We start from the raw sequence: 16,062 nt of genomic DNA on the forward strand, positions 1-16,062 counted from the left end.
TCCTCAAGGTGCTCTGACCCCCACCCGGCAAAGAGGGCAGCTACTGGCTGGGAGGGTGGGGCAGTGGTGCCCGAAGCAGACACCTCCTACGGGGCTTCCTGCTGGGAAAGGGTGGCACAGCACCAAGAGGCTGGCAACTCTTTGCGGGGCCAGGGAGATGTGTCCTTGTCTTGTTTCCTAAACTGGTCTTTGATGGTGGTACCAAAGGTCTCCCCATTCGTAGCAGCAATGACATCCTCAGACCGTTGGTGGGACGAGTCCTGTAATGTGTGCAGCCCCCGAGTCCCTGCGTACAGCATTCAGAGCAGCAGGGCGGGGAGCCTGGGACCCTCCCCCCAGTGCCAGCACTCTACACCGGGCCCAGCCACCCCAAACCCCAACCCCACCCCATTTGCACCCGGCTGCCACAGCACCTCTGCACCCCACCTCTCCCGGTGCTTGGAGAAGAGGCCCACTGTGGCCTGCTCCAGGGGCCCAGGGCCCAGGACCAGAGCAGCTGCTGAGCTGTGGCAAGCCCGCAGTCACAGCTTCGGTTCACAGTGCAGATGGCCCTCTGGGAGGTGCTGGCAGCTCCTGCCCCGTCTGGGGTACCAGGGCATACACCCAAGGCTAGGAAGGGTGCCGCTGGGGCCAACCAGGCCCTCTGAGGCCCCAGAACACTGGGGGATGGCTCTCTGAGGCTGAGGCATGGCCGGGCAGAGCTGCAGCGCTGTCCCTCCATGGCGTCACTCGGGGCGGGCTGTCAGCGCGGCCTCCTCCTCCGCACGGCCTCGCGCAGGGCAGCCGGCAGCGGCTCCTGGTTGTTGCAGATGTTGTAGTGGGCCAGGCCCAGAAGCTTGTCCAAGTCCTCCTGGCTATAGATCACTTTCGAGTAGTGGTAGGGGGAGTCAGACGGAGACAGGTTCACCCGGCCGGCCTCCTGCTCCTCGGGTGTCCTAGGGACCCCTGTGCAGAGAGCACATCGTGGGCATGGAGGGGCAGGGTGCTGGGGTGGAGGGCGGGTCTGCTGGGTCGGGGAGGCTGGGACACCAGGAACGGGGTGGCGGCAAGCTGGCTCACCAGGGGCCGAGTGGTCCCGGAAGGAGTCGTTGACCAGGGGTAAGTGCAGAATGATTGGGGCCTCAGGCCGGCCGGGGTCGGAGAAACTGTGGCACTCCCGAGGCTGGCGCTCCTCATCGAGGCTGGGAGAGATGGGCAGGAACGGGATGCCCTGCTCTTGGCACATGCGGCCCACCAGCTGCAGCTGCTGCAGGGGCACAGAGGGCAGTAGAGGGCTAGCCTCGGGCTCCCTTGGTCCTGGACACTGACGTCACATAGGACCAAGCATCAGTCGGAGTGGACAGCCGTGCTGCAGCCCCTCAGAGCTCCACCAAACGGACTGTAGCCATCACTGAGGCCAGCCATGAAGGGCACACACCTCTCACTAAATTAACACAGAAACTAAACGCTGGCGTGTCGACGGCCTGCAACAAGCCGGGGTGCAGGTGCAGCCAACCAGATTCACCATCACATCCTCTCCCATTGCGGAGAAAACCCCTGAAGGAGCGTGAATGAAACCCCAGTTCTTTTCACAGGGAGCGCTGGTGGTGAAGCAGTTATGTGCTGGGCGAGGTTCTGCAGGGTCAGCACTGGGAAACCACCCGCTGCTCCATGGAGAGAGGGCCGAGCACCACGTTCCTGAAATGTGCCTCCACGTTGGTAGCCACAGACTCTCCCTTAATAGCCATGCTGCCTTCAAGTGAGCACATGGCTGGTCTGATCTCCCTACAGAGGCAGACATCCTCTGGCTCTCTCTTCCTGCTGTCCCCCAGCCCCCCTCTCAGTTTCCCCCAATGCAGCTGTTAGGCTTCCTCATTTGTGAGCTCAGCGTTACTGTCGATCCCACCTACCTTGTGGCGTATGTAACTACTGAATATGCATGTCTTAAGGCTACCTGTAACTACCCCAAGATAATACAGATGCTCTCTCTTCCCCCTCTTCCACGTGGTCCATCAAGAGGAGCTGAGGTGAGCATGCTATCATAAAACGTGCCTGACTCCTTTATTGTACTCTCGCTCCCCTATCTCTCCTAGCCTCTATGACTTTACTAGACCTTTACTATTTTATCGCCATACAATTGTGCCTACTGACCCATTGGTTGTTAGAGGCTGGTTTCCTGTGACAAACTGCTCCGTGGTCATTTTTACTCCCGTAAGCAGTTCGATCTCGGAAACACACCAAGAGGGCCCCGGTGAGTCAGCATGGACTCCATGGTGTGGATCCTGGTTTGGTTGTTTTGACATGGTGTGGTGGTTAGATATTATGTCCACTAGGACCTGCGTGAAAGTGCAGGGGTGGAGTCCCACCTGTCACTCAGGTGGAAGCCTGGTGATCCCTCCTGGGAAGGAAGGGGAGATGCTATGAGCCTCTTCCTCCTCGCTGGGATTCTGTCTCCAGGGACGGCCCCATGGGGCCACCAGCCTGGAGAGCCGCTGACTCGGCCATGTTCACGCCAGCCTGGGCATTATCTGCCTGCAGCTACACAGAGGCTGAGGAAGGTTCCAACTAGCATGGTCTTGAATCACAATGGGCTGGGATGCCTTGCTGATCTAAAGCTCTTTTTTTCTACACAGAGGAGTGTTGCTGCTTTTGTTTCTCTGCACAGCTCAGCACATAGCATGTGGGTCCCTGTCTCGTAGGGTTGGGAGGAAGCCAGCAAGGCACACACTGTGAAGCCGCCCTAGCATCCTCGGGTGCCACTCATCAGCTCCCCCACCTGAAAGGCGGCATTTAAGTTGTAGTCCAGCGACAGCATGAGGTCCACGTCCCGGGTGGGCTGCAGGAGGGGCGGGCAGCTGGTGTTGACAAAGTAGCCCACGTCCAGCAGGCACAGGCGGGGCTCCCCAGGGGTCAGCTGGTTAGGGAGTCCATCCAGTTTGGTGTCTAGAGAGGTGGGCGGGGTGGGAGGGCAGCCTTGAGCACGGGTGCTGAGGACACCACGCTTGCTCCCCTGCTCAGTGGCAGTCACTGGCTGCTCCTGGAAAAAGACTCCGCCCTCAGGCCCCACCCTCCTGGCCCCAGCCCTGAAGCAACCTCCAGCCCCAGCTGAAGGAGAAAGCAGGAAACTCTACTTCCCACATCCCGTGGGGCCACACATGGAAGGCCTGGAGCCAAGGGGTGGGGTGAGGGGCCCAGGAGGGGCCTGGAGCCAAGGCCCACAGCTCTGGGAAGATATCAGGGGGCTGGGCCCCGGTGGGAGAAGCTACCTTTCCAGGAAGAGAAGTGAGGGTGCTGGAAATAGTCTTTGTGGAACTGGAGACCACGCATAAAGTTGTGGGTGGCCTGGGCAAGCGGGCGCCACATCAGGAGGTCAGAGAATAAATCCCTGATCCTCCCAGCCAGGCTGGGTGGCACTTCCATCTTCAGCACTGGGACCTGCTCCTTGTCTGCACAGCCAGGGAGTGGGGCGTGGGTGCTAGCCCAGTCTGAGGGCAGTGACCCCGGAGAGGGAAAGAGCTGAGACCAGTGCCCCCACCACCACACACACACAGAGCTGGGAGTCACATGCCCACCCCCAGCACCAGCCCCAGAGCCTGGGCACCTACCCAAGCTGGTCAGGGTCTGAGCCCAGCGATCCCAGAATGGACTGGGCTCCGAGGACCAGTATAAGCTGTCTTGGAGGCTGGCTGCATATAGGTTGGTCCAGATACCTGGGAGCGCAGACACAAGGGGACGAGAGCCACCATTCCTGTCACAGCCTGACCCTTCCCTGCTGCCCGCCTCAGTGATGGGGCTCCCCCAGAAACATCCTCCCCTCCCCCATTCTCTCTCCAAGACCCCCTCACCTTCCAGGAAGCAGATGCGGGACTCAGGCATCCTCTTCATCAGCCGCCCCATGAAGAACTCAGAGCCGAAGAGCTCGGAGGGGATGAAGGCACCTTACTTGGAGAAACCGAGCTCGTAGGGGGAGAAATCACACCACTCTGCGGTGGGAAGGGACCGCTGTTGGCCACCACCCTCCGGCCCACCCGAACCCACGCAGGGCAGCCACAAAGGACGGGGCGACTCCCCTCCAGTCCAAGTGACTCTTGAGTCATGGGTGTCTGGATTCACTCGGGTCCCGGACCAGAGTGTAAGGAGAAGGGCATGAAAAACTGCCTCCCCACACCATCCCAACCACCCCTTCCCCGACTCCTGGCCGCCCGGGGCCTGAACCAGCTGCCTCAAAATGCCTCCAAATTCAAAGGTGGACAGGCCGTGCCCCTTAGTGTTGAGGGCATAGTACATGGGGAGAGGTGTCTGGCCGTGCCTCAGAGCCTGTCGCTGCTCTGAGAGCTTGTGGACATCAGGCTGTAGGGAGATACCTCCGTATAAACCCATTACTTCCTGTTCTCTGGAGATCTCCCCTCGCCCTGCTACCCAGCAGGGCTGCCTCCAGGTCCAGGCCCGTCCCCGTGGGCCGCCCTTCTGTACCCCATCATGTCGGATGGCCTCATTGATGAGGTCCCAGAGGTTGGTGAAGCAGGCCGGGTGTCCCAGGCGAGCGCGCTCCTCCAGCTCCTGGTAGTACCATTGCAGCTGGCTGGGAGCCAACACGCCCAGCTTGTTCTTGGTCACCTGCGTCTTCAGCAGTACGGTGGCACCCCCAGGTCCTTCTGCGACCACTCTGGATCCTTGTAGAGGTTTTCTAAGGTCCTAGGCAAAGCCATAGGTCGGGGGCAGACAGGTTCCTCTAAGAGTCCCCTGAGACCTCACACCCCTTCGGACCTTCTCTCCCAGGGCAGCAGCCCGCGGGTGCCTTCCAGCTCCATGGAGACAGCCGAAGCCCATGGGGCACCTTGGGCATATCGCACCTGCCACCTGCCTCCTCGCAGACCTTCCAATCTAGTCAGGGAGGCCAAGGGGGCACTGGAGAAGCCTTACCACAGGCACCCCTGCCTCTGCCCACTCACCCCCAGATCCCACACTCAGCCTGCTCACCAAGTGGAGCCCGAGGCCCCTGTGATGTAGAAGACGCAGTCCAAGAGGCCCAGCTCCCTGAGGCCGGTCAGCTGCCCATACAGGGAAGTCATTGCCCAGACCCCTCCACCAGTAGCCATGATTGCCACCACTGGGACCTGGAAGGGCAGAGTACAGCTGGGCTCAAGGGAGGCCCTGCGGGGACTTCCAGTTGGTGGAGGGGAGGTCAGGGTGCGCCGGGCAGTAAAAACCACAGGAGGAGAACACAGCAAGTCAAGTGGCCACTCAGTCCCCTGCCCCTGGCCCCACCACCAAGTTAGCGTACGTCAGAGTCTGGTGGGGTCCCATGGAGCGGGTCAGAGTCAGAGCAGCTGAGGAGAGTCATGTCAGGATAACCTCCTTCAGCAGGGTGGGTCCTTTCAGGTTTTGAAAACTCCAGGGAGCGTACAGGCCACAGGCCTTATCTCCCTATCCCCAGCCTGGGGAGTACGGCGGTCACTTCTTAAAAGACGCAGGCTCACCTCAAAACCCCCAAATCAGCGTCCCTCTCCCCTTGCAAGGAGCTCATTTCTTTAGGAGCCAGCCCAACCAGCAGAAAGGCCTGGCCAGATGTCCACCGAGTTGTCTGAGAGGCCCAGTCTTAAAATCAGCTCCAGGCCAAGGGCCAACGCCCAGAGAAGGGTAGCTACCCCTGGTGGGGCCCGTGGTTCTGACACTGCTCAGCCGCATCGGGCCCAAGATAACATCAAGAAAGCTCCGGGAAGTACAAGGGGGGTAGGTGGGCAGATGAGAGGCAAACACAAGTCCGCCTTACAACCAACCCTGGACGGGCAATGGAAGTGTGGAGGCCCACTCAGCTCAACACTCGGCCTGAGACCCCCACACTCCTGCCCAGCCTGACAGACCTCGTCCTCCTGCAGGTCTCCCTCCAGCTGCAGGGCCTGCTGCAGGGCCTTGGCCACCACCTGCTTCCTCCTGCTCAGGAAGGCCTGCTCCTCAGCACACAGCTCGAAGCCCAGGCGCACGGCCAGCTCCCCTGGTCTGGGGGTGGGGTGGGGGGATGGACGGACAGTGAGGCAGTGCTCATCCTCGTCAGAAAAGAGGACACTGGGCCCATCTCCCTGCAAGATCCACGTCCATCTCTTCTCTCCCTTCAGCCTGCGTGCGGAAGCTTGGAGAGTGAGGGGGGGATGGTGGGCCCAGAGCCACACCAACACGCCCGGCATGACAGCAAGGCCAGCCGGCAGATGAGGGTGTCCCTGAGGCCAAAGGTGGCCCTGAGTCTCAGCTTCTCCCTCCCCTGCAATGCTGGACCAGGGCTACACTGGGGAGGGGGTACGGGGGCTAAGAAGGAACAAAGGCCTTTAAGTTGGGGCTGCTTATGCTCCTAGACACTGAGGGCCAGCAAAAGTTCTTGAAGGCCCAGCCACGTTGCTTCCACCCAAAAGGTCGCTTCCTTCTGGTCTTTGTGCTCCTCAAACCAGGCGTGTTACTCTCCTCAGCCCCCACCTCTCTCCCACCCAGTGAGGCCACACGCATACTACAAGGCTGAGGAAGGACCCTCTCTGCTCTGAGCACCTTCCCAAGACTGGGAGCTCCCTGCTGTAGCCACCCGCTTGCTCCCGGTCCTCCAGGCCACCCAGCTGCATGTAGCGCCCTCCCTCCCCCGGCTCCTCTCCCCCAGCCCAGCCTCTCACCTGTCTTCTTTTCTCAGCTCCACCTTCATCAGAGGCTCCTGCAAACCAGCAAAACACCACTCAGAAAGGCTGGCACCTCCACCCCAACTTCGGCCCTGGGATGCCCCAGTCATCTCCACAGGGATGCACCCCCACAGCCCAGCCCAGGGTCTTGGCCCAAAAGAAAAGGGAGAGAAGGAGTCACCCCCTGCCCCCACCCCCGCACTGGCCTGAGGCCCTGTCCCACCCCCACATGAGGTCTCTTCCTCTGAGTGAAGAGTACCTGGGACGTAGGGAAGACCAGCCTCACGAGCTGGTCTGATGGCAGGGCCCTGAGCGGCACCACAGTTGCTCCTGGGGGGCGTTCTGCAAGGGGACCAAAACTGTACACTTACCCGAGTCTCAGAGCAGCGGTACCACCTGCCCCTGTGGGCCTGAATTCCAGGGGGTCAGTGGGGGGGGGCACCCTACCTGCAGGTGGATACTCAGCTCCTGCTCCCAGCAGGTGGGGAAGTGGAAACGGAAAGAGTCGCTGCCTACGGTGGCCTCCTGAGATCCCTCGTAGGACCCGGGGACCACAAGCTGAACTTTTCCCTTTGACTCTGGAGAAAGGAACCGAGGTAGGGGTGGGAGGGGGTTCCCTGCCCTTGAGGTGTCTCCCGCCCCTGTGGCTGGCAGAGGCTGGGATGAGTTACCCCCAGCCCAGCCCCCTCGGAGCAGGGTCATGGGAAAAGACCAGGTCTTGGTAAGCCCGGGCAGTTTCACCCCCAGCCCCTAGCCTTCGGAGGCTAAAGGTGGCTGGCAGCTTCTTCCAGGATGGGCAGCTGAGGAAGGGGGAAGACATAGGCTGAGGGCCAGGGCTGTCCTGGTGACCTGGGAGACTCACCCTTCTGGTCCCCGGCCTCCTCCAGCCGCACATACAAGCGGGAAAGCTCACGGGCCTGTGTTGGGAAGAGAAGATTCATATGCCGCCCCTCCCACGCAAGGATACCTCACCACTACCCTTTCCCCTGCAGCCCGCGGTTCCTGCTCCTCAGTCCCATGTCCTCTGGAAATCATAGCCCCTCCCACTTTGCTCTTTCCTGGTCCAGACAGACTTGCAGCCAGGAGGGCAGGTGAGCAGATGGCCTGAGGGAGGGTGTGTCACTCACCACTACAATCCCAAAGCACTACTATGATCCCAAATCACTACTGTGATCCCAAAACACTACTATGATCACAAAGCACTACTATGATCATAAAGCACTACTATGATCACAAAGCACTACTATGATCACAAAGCACTACTATGATCATAAAGCACTACTATGATCACAAATCACTACTATGATCCCAAAGCACTACTATGATCCCAAATCACTACTATGATCCCAAATCACTACTCTGATCACACAGCACTACTATGATCCCGAATCACTACCATGATCCCGAATTAGTACCATGATCTTAAGTCACCATTACCATCCCAAATCACCACTATGATCCCGAATCACTACTATGATCCTGAATCAATCACTACAATGATCTGACTCACCACTAGGACACCGTTGCTGGTGAGCTGCTCCGCACAGTCTGTCCTGGGAAAAGCCATGAGCAGGGGTCAGGTTCTTGCCCCCAAGGAAGCCTAGGCAGTCCTTCCAACCACAGAAAGTCCCCGGGGAAGGACACCAGCCCTGAGCGCATGAGGCTCTCTCCTTCCAGAAGGGACAGATTTGACCCAGAGCCCCTCTCCCTACCTCGCAACCCCCAACTCCCCTGACCCCCGCAACCCCCAACTCACACACTCCGCAGGCGGAATTCGAAGTCAAACCGCTCCCCACCCTGAAAAAGCAAGTTATAAAGGTAAGACGTGTGCATGTATTTGGGCATGCATGTGAGTGGTTGTGTGTACATGTGAGTGTGTGTGCATGTGTATCCACATGGCTGTGCATGTGTGAGTGTGACAGTGGTTGAGTGCGTGTGCTTGCGTGTGAGTGTACCTGTGTATGTGTGTGAGGCTGCGTGTGGGTGTGAATGTGAGTGTGTGTGCCAGTGTGGGTATGTGCAGATTCCAACCCAGATGCCAGCCAGGGGTGCCAATGCGGGGAGGGCTGCTGTCCATAATGTGGCCCCGAGGAGGGGGCCGCTCCTCGGGAAGCAGGTCCTGGTTGACAAGGGCCTCGGGCACCGGGGAAACCTGACCTCATGATCTGTAAACAAGTTCTTTGAAGAGGGGCATTTAAGCAGCATCCCGTTGGTGGTACCGAGGGTGGCCACCCATGTGGAGTCTTGCCTGCAGGCTCAGCAAGAAGCTCTGGCGCCAGAACTCCCCAGGCAGCAGAGTGCCCACGTCAAAAAGCACTGACAGCACGGGGTCGTCGCTGGTCAGCAGGTCCTGGTCAAAGACTTTCAGCTCCACCATGTTCTGGAAGGGGAGCAGCGGGACAGGGCCATGGGGTGGGGGGTGGGGTGGGGGTGGCGCTGGGGGTACGCAGGGCTGGGCTGAGGCAGGCCCACCTTGATCTGGCTGTGCACCCGGAAGTGGAAGCTCTGGTTCCAGACAGGGTTTCTGCAGTTGTTGACCGTGCGCGTCTGGAGCCGGTGGTTGCAGGCCGTGGGCAGCCACAGGGTCACATAGAAGTCACGTTGGGTCACTTGGAGGAGAAGAAATGAGGGCCAATTCTCCCCCAAGCCACGCAGAGTTCACCACCAGAGGGATCCCTGGGGAAGCACCAAGCCCCACCCTCCATCACCAGCCCTTGCCCGTCATTCTTTGCAGCCCCTCCTCCCAGGAACTCGCAGGCCCAGCCCTCCTGCCACCTCCCACCGTCCCTGCCCTGCTCCAATTGCAACCTCAGTTCCCTTCTCCTCTCTCGGTCAACTCACCCACGTCCCTGGCAGGCAGGCTGTGGGCCTGCAGCACACGAATGGTGAGCAGGCAGGTCCCGGGCAACTTGGCCTGCAGAGCAGCGGGGAGGGGACAAGCTTGCTGTGGGATGACATGACCAAAGGCCGCAGGCGATGGAAGGGAGGTTGGGGCACCTGTGAGGGCTCACCCTGCACCAACAGGGCCAAGGCCACTCAGAACCCCGAGTCTAGAAGAGACAGGGCACGTCCATAGGAACTTACACAATGCCACATGACAGGTCTGTCCCAAGGGCTATCCATACATTAACTCAGCCGACTACTACGCTGCCTCACAAGGAGGCGGAGGCATGGAGAGGTGACCCTGCAACTGGCCGGAGACCCAGAGGCAGGATCGCTGTGCTCTCCGCTTCCCTCTCCTGGAACCAGCAGGCTCCCATCTTGCCACCTGTCTGCCCCAGCCCATGCCCTCGCTTACAAAGCTCTGGGTGGGCATACAGAAGGGCATGGAGGGAGCGGCCTGCTAGGACTAAACTCCTGCTTGCTCACTCGCTACTCCCTGTGCATCCCACCCCTGGTCAGGGGGCAGTTCTGGAAGCCACCTCTGTGCTGGGGCAGGTGGGAGGTTACCAGGCCAGGCAGCCCATGGGCGCCAAGTCCTGCGCCCTCCAGGTTCTCCGAGGGCAGAGAAACAAAGGACCCCAGGACTCCATCCCAAACCACCCCGGGCTCTGGGCTGAAGCCCTGCCAGGTGCACTGGGGCCAGGGAGCGTGTGTCAGCACACCCTTTCACTGGCCTCCCAGCTGCCGTTGGAAGTCCCAGCTGCATGCGCCCAGGGGTTCCTGGCAGAGGACGAACCCGGGAAAGTCACCCATCTCATCAGTCTCAGGCCCCGACAGCCCAGGCAACTGACTCAGAGGGAGCAGGGGAGCAGCCAGGAGCCTCTCCCTGCCTAGAAGCTCTGTGGATCCCCAGCCCAGCCATGCCCCTACCCAAAGCTGGCAAACACGCCCCCTACACCTGAAGACCACCGCGGCCACAGCCCTCCAGAGAAAGCATTAGCCAGGACTCAGGTGGGCAGCAAGGGTCAGAGTGGGCTCCAGTGCCACGCCAGTCTTACCAGAGCCATGAGGCTGGGGGTCCCAGGCGGGGTGAGCAAAGGCAGCAGTAGCCACTGGGCCGAGGACTATGGGGTTTTAAGCCAAAATCCAAGTATGTCCCAACTGGCCTCCCTAGCCCCTCCCACCTGCATCTTCCGCTCCGCCCAAGCCCCACACCCTGCCCAAGAAATGAGGCACCTCAGCCTATACTGGGGCTACTGAGACCCTCCCATGGGCTCAAGGTCCCCCACCCCTGCTGGGTTCCTGGAAAACACACTGCCCCCAGCAGACACCACCTGGCCCTGCCCAGCCGGGTCCTGCTTCCAGGACAGCTCACCAACCACCCGTGTGAGCAGGACAGGATGGCATGGCTTGAAGGGGCCACAGGTCTGGGCAGCCGCCAGAGGTAGGGCAAGGGCAGAGTCCCCACCAACAAGGCTTGTAGCAACATCCAGGTACCAGTAGGACAGGAATGCCCAGTCTCCACTGAAGCAGACCCGGAGGAGGGGTCTATCCGGAGCCTATCATAACAGGGGAGTGGCTGTTACTAAAAACAGCTCTTCAAAGCCAGGGCCTGGGCCACCTGGGTCCCCAGAGATGGCCAGGACTGGAGCTCCAGGTGGGCACCCAGGGGAAGGGGGCTCATCTCCCCTTTTGTGGGGGCAGCATGAGAAAGCCAGTTCCTTCTGCAGAGGAGCAGCCCAGGGGTAGGGGTGGGGCAGTTTATGTCCCCTGGTCCCTGTGCTGGTTATGAGACACAGGCTCGTCCCCAGGCAACCAACCCCATCGCAAAGTAAACCATAGTCCCAGTCAATAAGCCCTGGCAGAGAGTTAAAACAGGGTTGGCCTGCCGGCCAGACCGGAGTACAAGCTGTGGTCCCTGGACAGACAGGGAGCTAGCTCCTCTCTCTGACGTTTCCATCTGAACCCTCCCCGCCCTCCTGGAGACACAGAAAGCCACAAGGGGCAGGTACCACATGGAGCCTCCCCGGCTTTATTGAGCATGTCCTTCGAGCGAGCGAGCGGGCCCTTACAGAAACCCTCTCCAGGCCCCAGGGCAGCCAGATAGGTAGGGACCATCATTATATCCACTTCACAGCTTTACAGAGGAGGGAGGACGCCGCAGCTGGCCTCCACCCACGGGGCTGCTTCACCTGCGTGGCAGCTTTCTGGGAACCCTGACCTAGACACCTGCCTGGCACTTCCTGGTCCTCCTCCTATCACCCACGATAGTCTCCAGGGTCGGTCCCAACCCAAACGGGGTTCTGGGTCAGACAGATTGCAGGGTGTCTCTGTGGGGGCCCATCTGGGGAGGAGCCAGAGTGCCCCCTGAGCTGTGGGGGGGGCACGTTCCCTGGGGGCTCCACTAGTCCAGGCCTGAGGCCTTGGTGAGGGTGTCGAGCAGTTGGAAGTAACTATACTTGAGGTCATACTCCATGTCGTACCAGAAGTTCACTGTGGGGAGAGCAAGCACAGTAGTGGGTGGCCCAGCTCTGACCCAGAGCCTCCCCAGTCCACCCGCTGGCCGAGGCCAGCAGCTCCTCACCAGCAATGCAGCCCTGGGACTGCTGCACGTGGTGGAACCACAAGGCCGGCAGGTAGAGCATCTCGCCGGCCTGCATGGTGCAGTGGAGGGCCTGGGCCCCACGGTACTGTGGGTACCGGGACAGATCTGGTGTCAAGGGATCCAGTGGAAGCCAGGGCACCTGGGGATGGAGCAGGACCGGGGAACTCGGCCTTTGGCCTTGCCAACGGTAAGGGCCAAAGGTCCCCCTCCATCCGCCCTGGGAAGCCAGCCCCAGACGGCAGGACCTTACGGAGGAAGGGGCCACCTTCCCAGGACCTTTGGGGCCCACTTGCTCCTCAGAGATGGATGAGCTCGCCCCTCCCTGAGACCCAGGGCCAAGATGGACACCTTCTCCATGGCCTCTTCATCCACCACCTCAAAGGTGCCCGCCTCAGTGAGTCGGTAGGTTGTTGGGGTGTACAGCTCTGATGCCAGAGAAAAAGGGGTAGCTCAGCAAAGAGTGCCCCAGCCCCTCACACTCCTCCCAGCCTCTCCGGTTGGCTGCCTGGCCCCAGGGACACAGGTAGGGAAGCCTCAGTACCCTTCCTCTGGTTTGGGGCCCATGCGTAAGGCAGGTCCCAGCCCTACCATAGGGGATGAAGGGTCGGTCGCTGGGCGGGTGTAACAGGAAATGTTTCTCTCCAGAGAGGACACAGTAGAGGTTTTCGTAGTGGTCCTTGTGCACTGCCAACACAAAGAAGGTCCTGGGCAGATTTGGCGGAGCAGGGCATATGAGAGGCAGAACCTGCCCACCCAGAGTCTTGCGCCTCAAGACAGCCAGGGGTGTAAAAACGAGAAAGTCCTGCGAATAAAGATTTCAACCTTCCATCCAAAGTGTCCCCTGATGTCTCCTTTACGCCCAGTACTAGTTCAACTTAGCCAGTAAAGGATCTCCATCCCTCTGCCATGAGCATAGTGCTCTTTTAAACTCCATCCGGGCTCAGACTGAAAACAGCCTCTTCAAAGAACAGCCAGGATCCTGGAGGACAATGAATTTATAAGGGAGGAGGGGGAATCCCATTATTTTCTACACAGTTTCTGAAGCCCGCTCATTTCCCTCAGGGAGAAGAACTCGGGGAGGGAGGGTGAGAACGTTTGAACCAACTAGAGGGACTGAATCAATGTCACTGAGCTGTCAGCGTAGAAGCTTGGTGTGTGCTTTTGCTCTGTGTATTCTCAACGACATAGTCAAACCAGACTCCAGGAGATGCCCAGGGGGGGCTGGGGTGGAGGGCATTCCAGATCCCAGCCACCAGGGACTTGGCACTCACCACACGCCCCATGCGGGTCATCTCTCCAAAGAGGTAAATATCCAAGCATAGGGTTCTCCCAAGTTCACCTCCGGGGCCAACGTGCCCTCTGAGAGATGTCTAGTGCGCCCCCACACCAAAGCCATCCCACCCACCACGCTGCAATGCCGCTCCTCCTCTGTTCGCAGAATTGTAGACCGACCCTCCAGGCCAGCCTCCCACTCTTGGCCCCATCCTGGCTCCTCCCTGTCCCTGCATCCCAGAGACACCTACAGGACTTCACTGCGGCCGCCTCCCCCATTCAGAAGTTCACCGCGTCTGGCATCTTCCCTGCAGGACAGAGGAGGAGAGTTAGGAGTGGTTGTCCCCTGCAGGTCGGGTCTGGGATAACACCCAACAGGATGTGGGCAGGGGTACTGCGTGCGAGCGAGGGGCATCCCAGGGAAAAGTGGCGAAGAGGCCATGGTTTGGAGGGCTTGGGGAGTGGGCCCAGCCCCCCCAGGCAAAAGTTAGAGCACTAATCCTTTGCAGTCGGTCAACAGTCAAGGCTTCCATGGCGGCAGGGCCTGACCCTGGCCATGGGGTGGTGGGTGTGGGCCAAGACAATCAATGTCACCGAGCTGTCAGTGTAGAAGCTTGGTGTGTGCTTCTGCTGTGTATTCTCAACGACTGCCCTCTGCCCCAGTCGCCCCCTCTCACCCAGAGCTTCGGAGGCCCAGGGCACGTGTGGCTCCAAGTCGGGCAGCAGCTGGGGCAGCTCGGTAAGCAGGTTAGAGCACTGCTTCTGCACGTAGAGCACGCCAGGGTGCCGGGCCCTGCCCTCCAGGATGTCCAACACACCTCACAGGGGCAGCAGGCGCTCGGCTGGCATCACGAATGGTCTCCGCGCACGGAATCAGCATAGCCATCTGGGGTCACCGCTACGCTCACCTCCGTGGCACCCACCGTGGCCCTAGGGGAAGGGACTCTAAGAGCATGCCCACATGCCACAAGACAGCTCGCCCATCACCCTAGCCCAGCCCAGGGCTGCACCCACCTCAGATAGGGGAGCGGCCACTTCTGCAGGGCATTGCGCACGATGCAGGGCCTGCTGGGGCAGACCCAGTCCCGGTAGAAGTGCAGTGGCATCGGGGCCTCATCCAGGTAGGGCACGATTGGAGGCACGCCAAGCTCTTAAGTGGGGTGGGAGGTAGATGTTGACATAAACAGCACCCAGCCACTTACGGATGAGATGCCCTCTCTGGGCAGGCCACAGGGTATCACTGGGCAGTGCTCACTGGGGAGGGACCAAGAGACTCTGGACCATCAGAAATAGAAGGGGATTTTCAAGGAGGAGATTGCCGCACGCCTACTCCAGGAGGGGCCACACAGCCCAAGAGCAGGTGAGCAACATACTCTGGTGTCAACTTGTGGAGGGGTGGAGTCTAAGCTGTCATTCAGGTTGCAGCTTGATGACCTCATTTGGAGGTGCCCACGGAAATCAATAGCTCCCTTCCTGTGAGACATTCCTGCTGACAAGACACACAGAGCTACACTAGAGCCCTGGAGCCGCAGGGCTCACTTGGAGACCCCTGCTAGCGCTGGGATGCCTCCACCACCACTGGGTCCACAAGGCTTTCCACCCACTGGCCTGTGATCTTCCTGCATCAGCATCATTGCTTGTGTTTCATGAGTAGGAAGAGGGATTTATAGACTGGTATCGGACATATGGGCTAATATCAGACTTAAGGACTTGATCTGGACTGGGATGTTTTCATAATGTACAATTTTTCTTTGATATAAAGTTCTCTTTTAAAACACATATAAGTGTCTATGAATTTGTTTCTCTGGTCAACTGGGGCTAACACAGCGGGACTCCTGCTTGGCCCAAACCCCAGTCCTCCCTGGGGCCAGACCCTTGGTTAGCTTCCCTAGCTGCGGTGGCGGACCTCTAGCGAAGTATAGAAAAGCAGCCTCAGGCACCAGGCAGGGAGCTCCCCATGGCTGGGGGCAGCAAGATGAAGGAAGAATGCCTTCCAACTGCGAATATTCACTGAATATTTTGGAATGTGCTCAGCACTTGCCTTGGCCAGTGTGAATGGGTCCTTTCAAGATGCTGACAGCCTCATCGGGGAGACATGCCTATAACCTGAACGCCCTGGGTCTTCCATGATGGTACCGTGCTGTGTGCTGCCTGGGTGGCTTTCTCTTGCTGCCCTTCATCGCACCCTTCATAAACATCACTGACTCCCTGTTGTGCTCCTGGCTGGCTCCTCGTCTCACCGAGTCTACATACAAACACTCCCAACCTCCCTCGCCCTCACCTTCTCCCTCTCCCATGCCACCTCCTTTGGGGCCCCTCCACTCACAAGTCACCCCAAGAGCCTTCCTTCCCCCAGCTGGCTATCCTTCTTCTTTAGGAACTTGTGAACCACACCACCCACCGCCCACCCCCTCCCGGCCCCAGCCCACAACCATTTCTAGTAAACAAACAACAGTTGCCCTCGAGTCGATTCTGGTTCATGGTGACCCGGGATGTAAGAGTGGACCTTTGCTCCACAGTTTGTGGCCCTGACTTTTCTGAAAAGGATTGCATTTCGTTGGGGGTCCTTTAGGAGTAGGCAAAGTGCACCGACCTTCCCATTAGTAAGACAAATGCTTAACCATGGACACCACCCCGGGGCTCTGAAAAACTCCTCGTTCCCTT

The 16,062-nt window shown here is 59.5% G+C and overlaps 1 pseudogene; it reads right to left on the minus strand.

Moving 5' to 3' along the window:
* Positions 1 to 742: 742 nt before the first annotated feature.
* On the minus strand, positions 743 to 15,695 carry LOC142435742 (cytosolic phospholipase A2 beta-like; annotated as a pseudogene).
* Between the last annotated feature and the right edge of the window lie 367 nt (positions 15,696 to 16,062).

Source organism: Tenrec ecaudatus, assembly GCF_050624435.1.
Source record: "Tenrec ecaudatus isolate mTenEca1 chromosome 1 unlocalized genomic scaffold, mTenEca1.hap1 SUPER_1_unloc_13, whole genome shotgun sequence".
NCBI classification, from domain to species: domain Eukaryota; kingdom Metazoa; phylum Chordata; class Mammalia; order Afrosoricida; family Tenrecidae; genus Tenrec; species Tenrec ecaudatus.